At 28.0% G+C, this 19,519-nt stretch overlaps 1 protein-coding gene and 1 long non-coding RNA gene across 2 annotated transcripts in view; both read right to left on the reverse strand.

Moving 5' to 3' along the window:
- The window catches only part of LOC136795726 (uncharacterized), a 55,779-nt gene extending 55,203 nt beyond the window's left edge, over positions 1-576 (reverse strand). Inside the window, exons 1-2 of the long non-coding RNA XR_010843376.1 lie at positions 478-576; positions 279-381 (exon numbers count right to left, since the gene is read on the reverse strand). This is a non-coding gene — a long non-coding RNA (uncharacterized lncRNA). The remainder of the gene's footprint in view (positions 1-278; positions 382-477) is intronic.
- The window catches only part of LOC106680077 (very long chain fatty acid elongase 4), a 255,148-nt gene that overhangs the window by 226,332 nt on the left and 9,297 nt on the right, over positions 1-19,519 (reverse strand). The window lies entirely within an intron of this gene.

Raw genomic sequence — 19,519 nt, forward strand, 5'->3', positions numbered from 1 at the left:
GCAATATTTACATTTTAAAATAGGTAATAAATAAAAAGTATTCATATAAGAAAATAAAAAAAAATAATTTCACGACATAAGAATAATTAAATTAAATAAACACAAACTTTTTTTTTTAATATAATAATATAAAGGAAAGCTAATGATATGATCAAGTTTAGACCAGAAATATAACAACATTTGAAAGCGATCTTTTTCTTATTATATAAATAATGTTACGTTTTTAATTTTTTTAAATAAACAACACATAGACAGCAAATGATTAGATAGCTACTCACAATAACGCAATATCGTTACTCTGTTGTTTACAGGGTTGATCATAAGTTCCTCTGTTCTAATCGTTACTTGATTGTGTTAGAACGCACGTCAGCTTCGATAATACTGCAATGAAATAAAATAAATAAAATCAAAAATAATCAAAAAATAAACACTTATCGTAGAGTGTTATTACTGGCGTCTTATTGATATAGCACTCACGAGACTCCACTTTGTGGGTAGGACCGGTCCAAAATCGGTTCTCATCCTTCCTATTTATTTCTTGGCCAATAGCATTCATGTTGTAACGACATCGATCTGCCAAATAAAAAAATAAATAAATAAAACTATTCTATAATTCATAACAGGTTAGCTTATGCTAAAAAGTTTGTTAATTCAATTCATGTTATCAACCTTCTTTGTCCACCAAATAATACATTTTTGCGATTAAATTAGTATTTAATTACTTTATAAGATAATTTTATAAGAGTTAGTGGGAATAAAGGATAATAAGGAGATCAATGCTACTTAACAGTTTGAGTTAAACAAGTTATGCCTGATTTCAGTTGTAATCATATTAACTAAATTTATCTGTTAAATAATAATTATAATTAACCGATAATTGGTCCTGGAAAAATTGAAATCACGTACTTTTATCTGACTATGTAAACTAATTTATAAATATGTACATTGTAATATAAAGTTTACATAATAAACCTGACAAAAGTATTACAAAAGAAATATTTGTAGGGAGGGACCCGCTGTATTATCTTGTCCCGTACCCTAGCTCATCTGACGGTCTCTTATAGTTATAAGAATATCGCAGCTTTTCTTTAGCAATGACTGTTTCTTATTTTATATTTGTCGTACTCCGTATATGGTACCATAGATTGGTCTTACTTCCTGACAGTGAATAGGACGACTCCAATAGAGAAAATATTCTCAGTCCACGTTATGTTTGGAATAAGTCCAATTAACAATAAAATCGGAACTTTCTTTATTTTCAGGAGTACCACTATTAAAGCAAAGCAGGGATATATGAACTCAAGTTAAAATTTCCGTAAATTCACTTCCACCTAGTTAAAAAGTTGATCATCTAATCAAACCATTAAAAACTATTTTAATAATTGTTTATTAACCAGAGAATCTTCATTATTATATAAAAATTCCATAAATAGAAGCTGAAGTACATTTTTGAATAATCAATAAGATTTCATTGCAACCATTTATGTTTTATTATTTTTATTCTGAAACATTAACATTTCATGCGCTGTCTATAACAAGACAGAAGTGTGTTTTAATCTTTTTAAATGTGTATTGAATATTTATATTTTTGTTTATATGTATATTAAGACAGTCTAGAAAATTCTTTGAGAAGTTTAACATACAATATTCAATAATACAATGATATTATTTTCAATTGAATAATATTTTTTTAGATACATTTAAAAAATATTTTAAAGAATAATTTATACCGCTGAGGTGATTGTTTTAAAATTTTAAATTTTTGAGCTCAAAAAAACAAAAGTATATTACAATCAAATTAATTACATACTGTCAGCCATATAACCAGTATAGATGGCTCAAAACGCTTAAGCACGTTTGAAAAACATGCATAATTAATCTGTTTCCACAAGGATGCTTGATCATGTGTGTGCATGTGTGTAGTAATCATAGTTTGTGCAAGCATAAAGTGACGACCCACCCAATGAAAACCTTGTCATGAGACGCGCGATGTATTTCCTACGTACATCGCGCAAGGCCTTGGACCTCTGTGGTCCGTTGGGCCAATAATAATAATGCACATCCTGAAGGATTATACATAAACATTTATTATACATGTTCGATCATGTAGTAACCACCTTCATACACAATCTTAAAACTTTATTTACACTATAACATATGTGCTAGTATATGACATTTCAATGCTTTTAATTATGGTACAAATGGAAATAATATGTTTTCCTCATTTTGAGACCTTAACTGCTTCATTTATGCTGGAGAGGATTTTCCTTATTTAAGGTATATTCATTTTCAGGTAAGAAAATAAATATCTGATTTTTGAAACATTCTTTTATCACAATTCGGCTAAACTAATAAAATCAGCAAAACCGATCTATATATCTATGATACCGAATGTTGTTGTAAAAAAAAAAGTATATTAATAAACCTTAAAATATTAATTTAGCATAAATAGTATAAGACAAATATAAGTACATTTTTTTTTTTTTTTTTTTATATTCATATTTAAGCTATAAACAAAAGCATTAAAGCCTCGATGATCGAATATAGAATTAATTAAATTTCATTTTTTTTTAGTTTATATTACATAATATTACGTAATATATAATCATTATAACGTAGTAATAAAAATTCATCATATGTTACATCTTACTCATACAAATTAATTACATTTTTTTAATTATTAAAATTAATTCTGTACACAGTTAGGATTAATTTTAATCCTGATTAAAATTATATGGTGTTAACTAAGAGAAATAAATAATATGTACAAATTTTTAATACAGAAATACCAAAAAGGAGAAGAAACTAAGGGAATATTCCTTCAAAAAATCTTAATTTTGTTACAATCAGGTGCTGATCTTAATTTGACTTTTATCAGGCCTCTATAGAAATGTCAAATGGTTCTTTTACTCGTTGCCAAAAGAGAATTCTTTTTTTTTTTTTTACTTTTGAGAACAAGTTCGGGAGTACATATATATATTTTAATCCAAATATCTTTTCCTTCTTTCTTCTTTCAGCTCCTTCTTTCTTCTTGTAGCCCTGTCCGTTCGGCTTCGTCCTGTCTCTAGGATGTGCCCAACTACTTCAACATTAGGCACATCCCAGAAACAGAACAAGCCAACCAGAGAGGTTGACTTTTGTTTTCCGGAAAAGCTTCAAGCTTCTGTCTTCCCTCCAGCGGTTTCATACATGTATAATTTCATGTACTACTTTATAATATTTATTTTAATGAAAAGCAAACAGACATAAATAATAGTCGAAAAATTTGGAAAAATTGGAAATGGTCGGAATGACTTTCAAGTCACAAGAACATACCCTATTGATTTTTAGCAAAACATTAGCAGGCTGTTGAAAAAACAATGTATTATATCCATCTTTTCTTAATACATTCATTAAAAATGAAACTGTATACAAAAAAAATATGGCAGATTTAAAATTTCAGAGGATTTATAGAGTCCATAATTTCATAATTTGCTTGAAAAGTTATTTCATAGGTGTTTAAAGAACGTTTAAATTTCTGATAATCAATAATTATAGATGGTGGTTGTAAGATCGAATAACAAAACGTGCAATAAATTATTACTATGTTAATGTTTGCCAATTTGTATTATTTTTTTTTATTTTTACAATCCAAACTATTCTCATAAACAAGTGATAATTAATACTTCTAAGATTACTTATTTTGACCTGGGATTCTGATACAGAAAATAATCTAGCTCTATAAAGTAATGTATCTATATGTGAACAGTATTTCTGAAACATTACTAATTTAGTTTTTAATTTAAAATTAATATCTATTTCTCATAAATTACAATTTAGAATTGTTAAATAAATAATTTACTTTACAAATTAGTTATAAGAATCATGAAATTGAACTGAGTTTTCTCTATCAAGTGCTATTTTTACATTTAAAAATATGAATAATTTAAATATGATTCTATGGAAAGTTCAGAAAGTTTTTTTTTTCTCTACAATACTAAACTTTTTTGTTCTATTTTTTCTTCAATATTTAAATAAATTTTCAAATTGTTTTCTTCTTTCTTCATTCTTCATTAAATTGTTTACTAGCCATCTAGGTCCTTCAAAAAGTCTTCCTAATAACTAGCTAAATATTTACTCCCCGCGATGCAACAGTTCAATTTGAAATTAAAATACTGTCCCAGGGCGAACGAGTGCCCCACTAAATTGAAGGCTTGTTTAAATTTTACATTATTCAAATGTACTACAAACTGCCTTCTGAATTTAATTTATATTATGTTTTTGACTTGAAAATAATTCACCAGAATATGCCAAAGTTATGGTTATAAATATAAATATTCTAACAAATTCAAAATATTCTTTCTTGATTTTTCATTTTTGCTGTAACTGTCTTACAAAATATTTAAAAATGATTTTTTAAAACTATCACTATTTTTTGAAATAGAAACAAAATTACTAATGTTTAAAGCAAATTATTATAACAATAAATACCTCTTCTTATTATATATATCCATGAGATGTACAATTCTTAATATCATTCACAAGGAGAAATTTACAATTTCACTAATTTTTTTTATTTAATTTTTGGTTCAGAATTATTCAAATACAGTTTTAAAATTAATAAAAAAGTTAATTCATTCTAAAATATTTAATAAATCATTCTTAAAATATATATATACGTATAGGAATGTAAATTGGCTGCTTCAAAAAATATAAACAATCATATAAAAAAGGTTTCTTGAATTCAGTGTCTTCTTTTTTGTGTTCTTTATACTTAACAGCTTATTTTAAGTTTTCAAACAATCACCTCAAATGATTACTTTTGCTAAAGAAATGTTTATACTTACATATATTTAATAATTTTTAATTCTTATAATGTTATTTCCTAAAGCTCAGCAAAATATTTTTAGGAAATAAAAATATAAGCATTATAGTAACTATGTCAAATTAATAAAACTATCAAATATGAATATTTTAATAATGAAAATTTAATTTATCTTGTTATTTAATATATAGGTTCTATCAATTAGAAAGAGAGAATTCTTTGCTGCAAATGTTTAAAAAAACAAAACAGAAATAGTAAGATATTTTTAAAATTAAAAGTCACTTCAGTTTGAATATAAACACACCAGTCAAAGGTATAAACACACTAATCAAAGGTATAAACACACCGTAAACATGACATTTCCATTTTCAAATAGAAAAATTGTATTAAATAATAACTGTGATTTGATATAACGCAATATAATAAAAAAACACGATATAAACAATTTTTGAAATCCTTTATAATTTAGAAAAGCGTGATTCAGGTTTAAAAAAAACTTTAAACGTGTATAATAAATCTTAAAAAATTAAGCTTATTAACTTATAAGGAACCGGCAGGATGCTTTACAACAACTGTTGCGATGTAGTGTAGTGTAATATTTCCTGTCACAGTTCAACTGTCCTAAGCAGTGTCCTAAGCAAATCAAATTTTGGAACTTCAGGATAATATGAAGGCCGCAATGCAATATAATATTACTAGTTTATCCCTGCGAGAACTCTAACATTAAATATGTTTCCTTATTCTCTTCAATTCATTCGAAACCTGAGCGATATCATATTCATTCGTAAAAACAATATAATATTATCAAGGAACTCTAACTCACATAAATGGTGAAGTTGCATACTTTACAGTTACTTTCATTAAGAGTTTACGTAATAAGTAATTAAGTTAGCCCAAAGGAAAATATCACTTCAGCTTTACTGTTATAATTCAGCTTATATTAGCCTAGCTGAGATCTCATAGCTACTATCTGTACATGAACGGATGTTTTAGGTGGGGTTCGAATTTCCGGTGGAAATCCGTGGGTCTAAATAATTTGAGATATGAAAATTGGAAATCGGTTGAACTCAAAGAACGTTACACACTTAGAAAAGAGCAGACTAAACATATTTGTTACAGTATGAATAATTGAGAATAATTGTCCAACTACGACTTTCTGGTAAATATGCCAGTACTCTAAATGTCGGTCCATACAAATATACTTTAGACCCACAGAAGATTTGTCCAACATGCGATGGAACGGCCCTGGAGGATTATTTTCATTTTTTGACAAATTGCCCCGCGTATCACGAGAACCGATTCCGATACATGCCGAAGCTGAGCGATATTAGCCGAAAGCAGTCGTATGAATTTCTGTCTGTACCCTCAGGATTGGACCTTAAACTGTTTTTTATATATGTAACCCAAAACCTTTTTCTTAGAGCTGGACTCCTATCGTCCCAATAGGAGGTATAGTTTTTGTTTTTTAATATTATTAAATATTAAGCGAAATTTTTGTTTTACTGTTCTATTCTAACGAATGTGGATAGCCCAGGTTGGGTAAATTGTTTGTCATTAGTTTATATAAACGATTCCATGTATTTCAAAGGAATAATTTTACGAGGGTATTTATTTTTACGAGGGTTCCCGCATAAACAAATAAATAAATTATTATTATTACAGTATCTTCTCAAAATTTTGAATTGAAATTGTTAAATATCACTGTGTAATTTGAGCAATAAATTAATTAGTTAAGTCTTTAGCTCAAAATATTGTTATATGAGCAAAGAAGGAATTGTTTCAAATATTCACTATATCTAGTTGAATAATTTGAGCCATCAAAAAAATCCGTTTGCTCAGTCGTCACGCAAGTATCCCGTGGCAACCATGGCGCTGTGGAAACTAACCTTAGAGTGAGATTTGGCACGTTCCTAATTCGTACGCTATTTAGAAAACGTTCCATTTTTGAACCTTAAAACAAAGGGCCCAACTTAAGTTCCGAAATCTTTAAAACACAATTTTTATCGTTTAGATACACCGATTTAAATTTGTCAGAGTTTTGAAACCTCTCACTTTTTTAATAATTTTTATTGAAGTTCCAGTAAGAATTTAAGAATCAAAATTGAGATTCGTAATTTCTCCATAAAATTCCTTTTCTTTTGATACCTGATTTGTCAAAATCCACCGTAGTAGTACTGTAATAAATATATGTACAATGTATTTATTAAATAATACAAAATTGGATCCCATCAGATAAAAAGGGAAAAAACCAGGCTGATTGTTAAAGTGAACAGTTGTTATAAAGGAAAATTCATCACAACTGGCTAAGATCAATATCAGTAGTGATGGATGGGGAATGTCAAAATATAATTATTTATATCGTGATTTCCTTAATTATATTGCGTAAATAATATAAATTATTTTAAATTTTATAAAATAAATACCGAATTTATGTAATAGGCATAACTCGTTATAAAACAGATTTATCCACAATTAATAATTTGCTTCCCATTTTAATTCAGTTTGATCGCTCAATCTATTCCTCTATTTTACTGTATATATATATATATCCCTCTTCCTCTATCCTAACCCCCTCTCGCTATCTCTCACCATAATATTTATTTATTTAAACTTTAATACATTATTTATTTATGTCTCCCCTTAATATTTGGAATCTCTATTAAAATTATTAAAGCCTTGATCATTAATTTCCTATTGGTATTTGGTGGGGGTAACAAGTCTGGCAAGTTGGCCTAGTGGTCCTTTTTGGCAACCCCTGGTGGCCTACCTGAGTTGCCGCCAAGTACTAACCAAGATGGGAGTGTCAAGATTCATTCTTCCAAAAAAAAAATTATCTTTTTATTTATTTTTTTGTATCCTCTCAGATATACAAATAATATATATATTGTTTATAATTTGATCGCATGTAAACCAGATATATTGCCTGGAAAATCAAAATTTTAACATTTATACTTCATAAATTAATCTAGAAGAAAAAAATACAATAGTAATGTAACTTCAAGAAATTTTATTTTTAATCCTGACATATAATACACGCTTTTAAAGATACATTAATTCACACAATCATACTTTCTATATATTATATATTCAATGACTTTCATAATCGCGAAAGTAAAAACGGAACTAACTATACAAGCACTCAAAATATTTCTAAATTTAATATATATAAATATATACTTTTTATTGAAATATAATAAAAACAACCGCTTAAATAACTAGCCATATGAAAGAATCTTGTCACTAGCTAAGAACTTGTTCAGTGACACAAGAAAAAAACAAACAGAAATTAAGAATTACCCGAATTGAAAATTTCTTTGTAATTCTAAAATTATCATAATTTTCTAAATTATGGTAAAGTTAGTACTTAAAATGAATACTTCTGGATTCTTAATAATGATATTAATACTAATATTTATTCTAAGACTAATACTAATACTAATACTAATACTAATAATAGCCCTTTACGTGTTCTTGATGCTATTACTATTGTATTTTAATCGGAAACCCTATAAATTTACAGTTTACTAGAAAAGAAACTTACTCAAATATATATTATTCAAGATCTGTTTGGACTACCCTTCCTCCCTCTCCGAACCAAACCCAATCGTTAATGAATTCAAAACAATCTATAATTCTGAATGATTTTACAATGACAATTTCTCCGGTGCTATACTTGTAAATATCCCATATAGATAGCGCGAAAAGCTAAGACTCTTTCCCTAAAAAAAAAAAAACTGGTTTAGAAAATAAATAAATAAAAATATCCTAGTCCTTATCTTGGTTCTCCATAAATTACTGATAAATCTTGATGACGTCTGGAAAGATAACGGATCAAATGACATCAGTTGTATTTACATCACTCTTCGAAACACATTGAATAATTCCTAGTATATTAAAATAAAGATTTTATTTAAAAAATAATAAAAATTGCCATCATTTACAGGGAAAAGAAATGTCATGTTTAATTCATCTCACAAATATAAACACACAAGGCATACATGTATAAGCATCATTTACACATTTTGAGTCATAAGATCATATTTCACATATAAATTATTTACTTCTTGAATTTAAATCAAGTTAAAAAAAATATTTAAATAGTAAGAAATTTAAACATTAATGATTTTTTTATATGTGGATTTTTTTATATATCCAATATATTACTAACTAATCAATTTCAAATTATTATTCATGATTTACATGTTTTAAATTTAGATTCAGTAAGTAAAAAAAACATTTCCCAACCATTAAAATCATCAATATAAATAAATGTTCAGAACGCAGGTGTTTAACCAACAAACTGTTCAAATAATCGTTTAAAAAGAAACTTATTCATTTTTATTTATGGTAAACGAAATATATATTAAACTAAAATTAACTTCATAGTTAATTGCATAAGTTATTTTTTATAAAATTTAAATAATTCGACCAGGAAACTGTGTATAGAATTATTTATACATATCGAGGAAAATGAATTCTCGAGTTATATTTAGCTGTAACGAAAATCAAAATTAAATTTAAATAAAAATGAATTTAGTAAAGATTATACGCGTTTAGATTTGAAAAAATATATAAGAAGAAACAAAAAATTATTATACATTACAATTAATAGCCATTTGTATAAAACATATAAGAGGAATCCATATTCACACACAAGAGAGAGATATAAACACACTATGAACATATCATTTCTATATTGAATCTTGTAATATAAAAAAAAAAAAAAAAAAATAATGAAACATACGTATGAGTCTCATAAAAATTATATATTAATCCTAACATGTATTCACAATATATCTATAACGATATCACGAAATCTAAAATTTAATGATTTCAATATTAATATTAATAAATAATGTTTCAATGAATACCCAAATAAGAAAAGTTTAAGTGTAATTAAATTAAATAATTTACACCAAATTTTATTGTTTAGAGAAGAATATTCGTGTCTACTGTGAAGCCTGGAACCGTACTTGTCGACAAACACAACTTTATTAACCTATCAATAAAAAAGATCTTCAAAGAGGACTAATATATGTACCTAACAAGGTCTTCGCAACAAGTTGTTTAATAACCAGAAATAAATATTGATAGTGTCAACAATTTATATAAAGGAATAATATAGACGCCACCACTGGCCCAGGAAGATATCAGTAGTGAGTGCAATATCAAATATTTCGTGATTCGATATAGTTATATTGTGTTAGTAAAGATGTTTTGAAACACATCTTTTCTAAAGATGAGATAAGAAAAGAGTAAAGGTGTTGTGCTCCTAACTCCGAGGACCCGGGTTCGAATCCGGATGTGGCAAATAATTATTTTATTTTTCACTGTAGCTACAGTCAACCCTGTGGGTTCGGAGAGCCCTCCGGTGTCCACCCAGCTTCATGGAGTAGGTACCCATCATTGGGAAAAACTCTGGTGGTCGAGTGTGATTATTAACGAGTCACCTCCTTGCACACCGTTGTTCAAGAACCAGTACTTCCTCACAAAGTAATGGAACCCCTGACTCATTCATAGGTTGTAGCGGTAGAGATTTTCATATTTTCAAATATGAGAAAAATTCATTCCTGTTCATAAAATGAGCTAGTATTTAGTTAGGGTGAACTGGAGTAATTGTAAACGGGGCAAACGTGTAAATGATTTGAAAATTGGCACCAGTTGATCTACAGAACTACAAGCACAATGTTGGGTAGTTTACACGCCTTATAGCAACCTAACAACTTGTTTGTAAGAATAGTGTTTTCACAGAGCCGACAAGGGGAAGTACTTACATGTTTTGCAATGCAGGGAAGCGAGTCTAATTTCATATAAGGTACCGTAATTATTTTTTTATGTTTTTGTTTTCAATTCACATTGGTACTCAAATGTCAGGGTGAGGTAAAAGTTTACCAATTAATAAATTTGTTCCTTATAAATATTTTAAAGCAATATGTAAAATATAATGCGAATTTCTTAATTTAATCTCTTTGTATTATGAAAAAAATATTTTTTTTTTACTAAGTTGTTCTACTCTTTTAATCTTATTCCATATTCCTTCTCCCCCCCCCCCCTAGAAAATGCTTTATACATCTGCCCCAACTGACCAGGAAAATATGTACAATGGAGTTCGTTTTAAAAAATATCAGAAAGGAATCAATGACTATTAAAAAATCTCTGATCATTAAGTAATCCGTATTATATCATTTAACTATCGCAAAAAGAGTAAATATAACTGAATTACTGTCCTACAAATGAGGGTTGAAAATCACTTATTGCAATTTTTCGGTGCTGTTACTCCAATTCACGCTATGAGAATGAAAGAATTATGAATGAAGGATCCATTATCTTAATTGACTCAAGATAATTTATTTCGTAATCCTAGTGCTGTTATTCTTTGGTTTCCATTATTGCATCCATTATTTACAAAAGTAGCTATCATTTGTGATGCTTGGTGAGACATATAAATCATTATTATTGGGTGAGTTCTTCTTGATCGTTGAAAAAGCTGAAAGCAGTTACTGAGTTCACCTTCTCAAGACATTCCTTAGGATTTTACAGGCCCCAAAATGCAAATGTATGTGATCCCCAGTTTTCTGAACATGACTTAATCACATCGAATCATGTTGAACCGCTTATACGATGTGAGGAGGAACTATATAGAGACATCTCGAGCTCTGTCCGTCTCCACTACTTGCTTCATTTTATTCCACTCAAGCATATCATTAACTCATCTTGGAATAAGAATGTAAATACAATTTTGAGAGTTTTTGGTAATCAATATCTATAATTTTTAAGAACTTTTCGACAGCAGAACACACCATTTTTAATGATATTTAAGAACATGTTGAGTGAAAAAAACTCAAAATATGCAATCATCTGTTTATAGAATTTCCTCCAAAATTAAGATAAAATGTGCACTATTTTTAGCCCTCTTAAAAATTTCTCCTCTAGGCATTTTTTTAAACTAATTTTATTATTATCTTGCTTGAATCGCCGAAACAAGGACGCGTCGGAAATTTAATAATATATATATATTAAAGCCTGCCACTTTTGAATATGCTATCTTATAATATAGATGCTGACTAGAGACAAATAAATATAATAACTCCTTTAAAAATTAACTCCAAAAAGTGGCTTGAAAATAGTGTTAGACCGTTTTTTCAAAAGTCATGTTATCTGAAAGTAAAGTGTTACGTTGTCAAGGTTTATGAATTGTTTAATCTAACATTTGAATATTAAATAAAGTGTTACATTAAAAATATAATGTGTTACATTTTCAAGGTTTATTAATTGTTTACTTACAGATAAAATATTATCTATTTTCATTCATAATAAGATAGTTGAAACTTTTTTTTTTTTTTAATGGCCGCTTAGTCAAAATATTTAGATTTTGATGTGCTCTAAAATATTGTTTTTTTTATGATCTCTGAGTTAAAATATTTGGATTTTGATGTACCCTAAGATGCCTAGATCATCAGTGAATTATTTTACCCAAAGGTATGAAATACCCCTCAAAAAAGCGGATAAAATAAAATTTTAATATTTAGAATAATTTTTATTACATCTACCATATTTTTATCCTGAACAACATCAGGTTTGTTTCATAATGAAATAAGTTGTCATTGGTATATTTTTAAACTTATTTCAGAGGCTTGCACTAATTGACAGTCCACTAATATTTTGAATTTTATTTTTAATAAATGGAGTAAAATTAAAAAAAAAAAATATTTTCTGGATGTTGAAATATATTATAATAATTTTAATATTCTAATTAAATATTTTTTTTCTTATTGCAAAGTTAAAACCTAGAATGGTTAGGTACATACTCCACTTAACTGCGGACAGTTTCTTAATATTTTTTCTTTACAGATGTAATAGACTATAGTTTAGATTCTAGGTAAAATGGTAGGATTTTTTTCTTCATACAGACAGGCATAGTCTTCATAAACTATTTCACATCAAATCGAGTCTTATAGGAATAATTAATTAATTGGTTTTTCACTTCCTCCTCAAGACAATTTCTAGACCCAACCGTGCTAAATTCTTCCTTTTGTACCATACCGTAAAATTTCCAATTATGTAATAAATACAATTCGATTTTACCTAACCATTGCCATCTTAATAAAGTTGTTGAAGTATGTTAATATGTTGATGTGTTTTTTTTTTCAATTTTAAAGATCTTACAATTCTTGTAATTCAAAACGTTGTTTCATTTCCATTATTGATATCAAAATTAATGTCCATAATTTTAGTTATATATACATATATATATATATATATATATATATATATATATATATATATATATATATATGCTGCTTCTAGCAACTACTGTTTCAGAAAATTGGGGCAGATTCCTGCAGTGCACGCTCGATTTGCCTTTATTGGCGCATTGCAGTAGGAGCAATGAAGAAGAAACGTTTCTTTACTTATTTTATATTTCTTCAACGCTATATGATATTTTCCTCTTTAATCACTGAAGCTGGAAGTTTCTTGCCCACGCCTTTAGTGGATATCCTTAATTCTTCAAATCCTTAGTAATTTCACAATACCCAAATATGACAAAGAAGGATGAAAATATAACTAGTCCTTATAATCTTCATGGGTTGTACTGGTATAGGTTTTTTTTATGTATTCTAGATACCACAGAAATGTGTTTTTAAAGAGGTAAAAAATCCATCCAAAAAAAAAAAAAAAAAAAAAATTTAAGATATTCATGTTCATTATTATTAAGGTATTATTCATGATATAATTATACAATTATGTATATTATTCATTTTTTAATAATCCAATTATAGAAATAGATATGTTCATCTCAAATATATAAACACAACAACATAAAAAAACATGCATATAGAATAAGAGAAGACATTTTTTCCCCATTGGGCTTCAAGACAAATATATATCATAATTTAGAGACATGCATTTTTTTTTCTCTTAAAGTCAATTCAACTTTTTTAAAAAATCACAACACATCATGAAATTAACTGAATAATGTAAATATTGAAATATTATACAATAGAATATAAACTTAATAAAAAATAAAATAAAAAATCAGAATCTAATTTTATTTATGAAGAACTAGTTTCAAACTATTAAGAATTTCTGTAACTGTATTTTTTTCTTACTTGAAAGGTATATAATGAAATAATTTATGAAAAACAAAATCACACCTGGCTCATCATGGTATCAGGAGTGAAAATCTATAACTATCATTATTAATTTATACTTGTCAATAATAATTTTTTAATACATTTTTTAAACGTGTGATTTCATGAAATTTTAAATATTGTTAATATTTTAAGTTTAAAAAAAAAAATGATTTCCATCCAAACTAAAAATTACTTTTTTATTTATAATCCTGAATTTTAATTGTATATTATTAGTAATAAATAAATGAAAACTCTAAATAAATAAATCATAACTCTTTACTACTTATTTTATTTTACACTCCTTGACGTTTCGAGCACTTCTTGCCTATTGTGTCAAGTGAGTCCTTTTAGGATATCTTCTTACGTATTCGTTAACAATTAAATGTAATAAAACAAAATTAGCTTTATCATATTCTATAATAAATGCATATCTTTATATCAACAATTATTTTATAAATTCTTATACATATGTCATTAATGATAAATAAATGTCATATAGATAATTAATACATTAAAAAAAGACAATAATAACTTTAAAGCATTAGAAACAGACCAAAAATTATAATATTTTAACCTTGTAACAATTCTATGTTATTCATTCGTTTCATTATTTTAGAACCTTCATTGTTCAGTGAAAATTCATTGATGAAATCATATAAAAAAGTATCAAAGGGTCAGGATTTATTTACCTGGAGTATTTGATATTACTAATAATGTCAAATAGTATAAAATGCAATATTTTGCCTATAAATTAACCCAAAATGATTAAACAAAAAATATTCGATTGACAATCACCAGTGAAGTTTTGTTTATTTTGGTATATAGATAAATTAGTGTTCTTTAGCTTGGACATTATATAAAAAACAATAATTCATAATTAATACATATATATTTGTTTTAATTAGTTAATAATACACTCTTGGTTGAAATTATTGCTCAAAGCGAGATATTGGCCAGGCTGTGGGCTGTTATGTATTGGGAAAATCGTGAGGTCGATATTAAAAAACAGAATATTTTACTTTTGTTCTAATTATTTCAAATCTATTGTATCCTATATATTTTTTTCAATTGTGAATTCGGATGCACTAGGTTTTTTTATCACACAAAAGTTGCAACATGCCCGCTCACAAATATATATGAAGTTATACTTAGTTCATTTTTTTATGATGATCCCGAAAGCTGGATAACGATGTGAACAAAGTAATCCCCTCCACAATTAAGTCGGTTCTTCCTGTTTAGAGATGATTTAAAATAGTTTTTTAGTGATCAAAATCAAGTGAAACCAAAATTGTACTATTCGCACATCAATGATGCTCAACATCGTCCCTAACCGGGACTTCTAGCAATCCGTAAATACGATTTTAACATATTTGTTATGTTTACTGAGTTTATTCGTAAACTTTACTGTCACCTAGATCTATTAGTTAAACTAAAAGGAAAAGTTTGACTGTTTGCATAGTGATGCTCACCAGCATCGTCCCTAACCGGCTCCTGGAGCCAAACCCCATTTTAGTCGCCTTTTACGACACGCATGGGTACGGTGGTCCTATTCGTGGCCGGATACCACGCGGCTAAGATTACCTACCACGTTTTACGGTAGTTCCAGTAGCAAAATCCCATAAAAAGGTTAAGGCTCTGCGATAATACCAAGGTAGTCTTGAGTAATCATACTTCCCAAAAAGGCTTAATAAGTAACTGAGTATCGGTTCATGTTTCTAGGAAGTAGAGAATCTGAAACGGTATCATTTCCAAATAAGGATGCCACTTTTCCTAGATGTTACGATATCCTTAGTGTTAGCGAGTGCAGTAACCGACCTTCATTGCAGGTTTATTTTATTAGTTTTTTTTTTGCTATTTGGACAAATAAAATATCAAGGAAAATATTTTCTAGTAGGTTTTTAGGTATTGTAACATATTAATTTAAGGTATTTAATCTTTCAATTTTATAGTTCCTGTGACAATCACCTTCCCATATCATGAAAATGAGCAACCAGTTTCAGCCAGAGAGGCAGGAAATTGTTTCTAATAAGTTTAATTATAAAAATTATGCCCGTTCAATTGAGATAGTGTGTAAAAACCAACACAATTTTTCTGTTTCAACAATACTGGTCCGATATATATAATTAATTTTAGCTTATTAGCTGTAGATAATTTGAATTTTTTTTTTTTTACTGAAGGGGTTTAACGTGTGAAAAATACTTTTTAAAAACATGTACCTCTCTGATAGAACCTTTAAAGTAAATCATAACCTAGCCTACTCATCTCTCATTTCTCAGTCCGCCGGTGTTCCTCAAGGTAGTATCTTAGGTCTCATTCTTTATATGGTTTATACACCTGACATCCCAACCGACCCTAACAACATAGCCTGATGACACATGTATACTGTATGTAAACAACGACCCTGCTAATGCATCACAAACACTACAGACATACATAACATCTATTGAACAGATTCAATACTTCTTCGGACTCCATCTTGACAAGAGACTTACTTGGAATCCATATACAAGACTGAAACGACAAGAAACTGCTCGTAGATTTCGATTGCTACAACACCTACTTGACAAACGTTCTCAACTTCCCATTCACTACAAACAATTATTATACACTATGATAATCAGACCAATTCGGACATATGGAATTGAGCTCTGGGGCTCTACCAAACTATCAAATTCTTCCTGCATCCAATCCTTACAATCCAAAATCCTACGTGAAATCCTTCATGCTCCTTATTACGTTACAAATAAACTCATCCACAAAGACCTTAACATCCCATTCATTGCAGATTTGGCCCAAAACAGATATGCGTCTTTTCATTCCAAACTCCTAATCCATTAATTCTTAATCTCTCATCCTAAACAACCCATGATAATCCTCCGAGGCGTCTTAAAAGAAAATGGTCACGGGACCTTCTCATTTAAATTAATACTTTAAGTACTACCAATGGGTGTTTTTTTTGTTTTTATGAAGATTTTTAAGTGTAAAGAAAACATACAACGTATTTACTTAATGTATTTATTAATTGTGCAGTTTTAAATAACATTAAATAAAAAAATAAAACAAGTGTTTAGTTTCGAGGAGCAACATCAATAAAATTGGCCCAATATGTTTGAAGAAAAGACGAGGATGGGGAAACAGATGAATTTTTCATTATTCGATTTTAGGATTCAATTCAAATTCAAACATTTTTAAATTCTGTTTTTTTAATAAAATAAGATATGCAATATCAACAACTTTAATAAATTTATGGGTTTTCAAACTCAAAAAGAAGTCAGATGTAAAACACATAAATAAGAAAATATAAAACAGGCTATACAAATATTATTTATATACATATTTAAGTACTATAAGCAATTTATATTTAAATATAAAAATGAAAATTTGAAAAAAAAATATAAATTAGTAGTATTACTAAAAATTATTAATTAAAAGCAATATTTGAGTTAGCTTTTTTCTTTATTTTCATGTATTAAAAATATATAAGGCATAATTACTTTTTATGACTCAATATATCTATACCGGAATTAGGAAATAAATAGATAGTTAAATAAAAGATATATTTTGGTAAGTAATAACTTTTTTCTCCAATAAAACCTGTGAGTATTTCAATTGACAATCGCTTAATGCTTATTTTCAATAATTTTGTTCTCAGTTTCATTCCTATTTTAGTACCGTCTTAGAAGTATCATTTTGCCGTATTATAATAATTTATTTTATTTACTAATTATATATATTTATAATTTATTCTTGACCGCTAATGATATATAGAGCCTCAACTTGTTGTTAAGAAGATAATAAAATAACTTTATAGCGAAAACGCATTGCTTAATAACTGACTACTAAACACAGCTGTAATAACCACTAGAACTAACTTAAGGTTTTAGTTGAACTTCAATAACGTTTTCGTTTTGATAATAAAGTCGCGAAACCACGATATTAATTACATTAAAATTGAGATTAGGAAAAAGGTGGAAAATTCGAAAGCACTTAAAAAGTGGAAAATAACATCGCAAGAATGTTTTCAATCTATCGGTGTCAATAGAGTTCAAAACCACTTAGCCTTAGAAATTATCAGTGGAGTGAGTCAAGTTCGACATCTCTATCATGTTTATAATATCTTTGTGATCAGGACACTGTAATTAACATAACACTAAAGAAGGATTTGAACTGAAGATAACATTATTAAATACACCTGTTATCAACATATGACGCCTAGTGTTTACACCGGTATTATGTTATTAACATTGCTATTCCAAACAAAAATGTTAGTTTTTTTTTAACCTATTTATTTGTGTATTCTAATTTATTTATTTGTTCATTTATATGTTTTTTAAATTTATTTATTAGTTCTTTATAAATTTATTTAAACTGTTCCACTGCTATGATTGTTTTGTTGCTTTCTATTGATGATTTTTTTAAATTTGCTAAATTGATCGAAAGTTTGTTGCGGATCAGTGGAGAGGAGAGGTATGAAGGAATGAAAAAGAGGGAATAATGTATTGGTAAATTGTTATTTGCCTTTGTGCGAAAAGGAGTAAAACTAATACATGTATATAGGAAAGAAAAAAAATGTTTGTTTGGACAAAAAGAATTATTTAAGTGTATTGTATTTCGTGTATTGACTATGTATTGATGGACACTCTGTGTGTTATAGCAACCCAATGTATTTGAGCAGCATGGCCAAACAAAGCATTTATCTCTCTTTTCGTGTGCATAGATTGATCAAAAAGGTTGATAATATTTCGCTATTTACCATTTTTAAACATTAGACATCAAAATGCTATAGACACCCTTTACTCTTAGAATTTAGTTTAAAAATCAAGAAGGCCAGACAAAAACCAGATTTTTTTTTATCAATTTTAAACCCTCCTCTCTTATACAAGAATCCTTGAAGTATAGTGTTAAAAAGGGGGAGGATTCTAATAAAATCCAACAAATCACCTTTACCCTTTGTTGTAAACCTGTGGACTTCCCTTAAGCACACTTATTTCCACTTATTCCTGTCGAACAGATCTGCTACCTAAGACTAAATTTGGACAAACGGCAGGAAGGCCCTCATTGATTCCGACTATTACAACAAAAGTGGTACACCTTTTCAATCAAGTAATAAATACAGATTTACATGACCATTATAAGGCCTATTTGAACTTAAGGAGTAGAGACTCCACTAAACTATCGGACTTCCATTTCTGACGATTCCCCGAAACGCCAGAAAAGAAAATGGCCTCTAGACCTTCTAATCTAGAAATATCATTGGAGTGCTACATATAATTAGTTTCTTTCCAAATATTTCATCTTAATATACATTAATCAGGTTTATTAGTTGCATTTTTAAATTAAATACAACTGTAAATTTCAAGAAATAAATAAAGAAAATTTAAACCCTCTACTTATGTTAAGAAGCAATTTTAAAAATTAGGAGATCGTATAAATGGTATTTATATTCTGTTCAACAATCCCAGTTTTGGCATTGTTGCCTAAATGGGGACCTGGAAATTTATTTCATAATAATTCATTACGGATAAATACACTCTCATTATTTATGCTAGATTATTCTTCATTATGACTAATCTTCGTTTTT

Source organism: Halyomorpha halys, unplaced genomic scaffold (genome assembly GCF_000696795.3).
Source record: "Halyomorpha halys isolate HHAL.00 unplaced genomic scaffold, Hhal_1.1 Scaffold241.1, whole genome shotgun sequence".
NCBI lineage: Eukaryota > Metazoa > Arthropoda > Insecta > Hemiptera > Pentatomidae > Halyomorpha > Halyomorpha halys.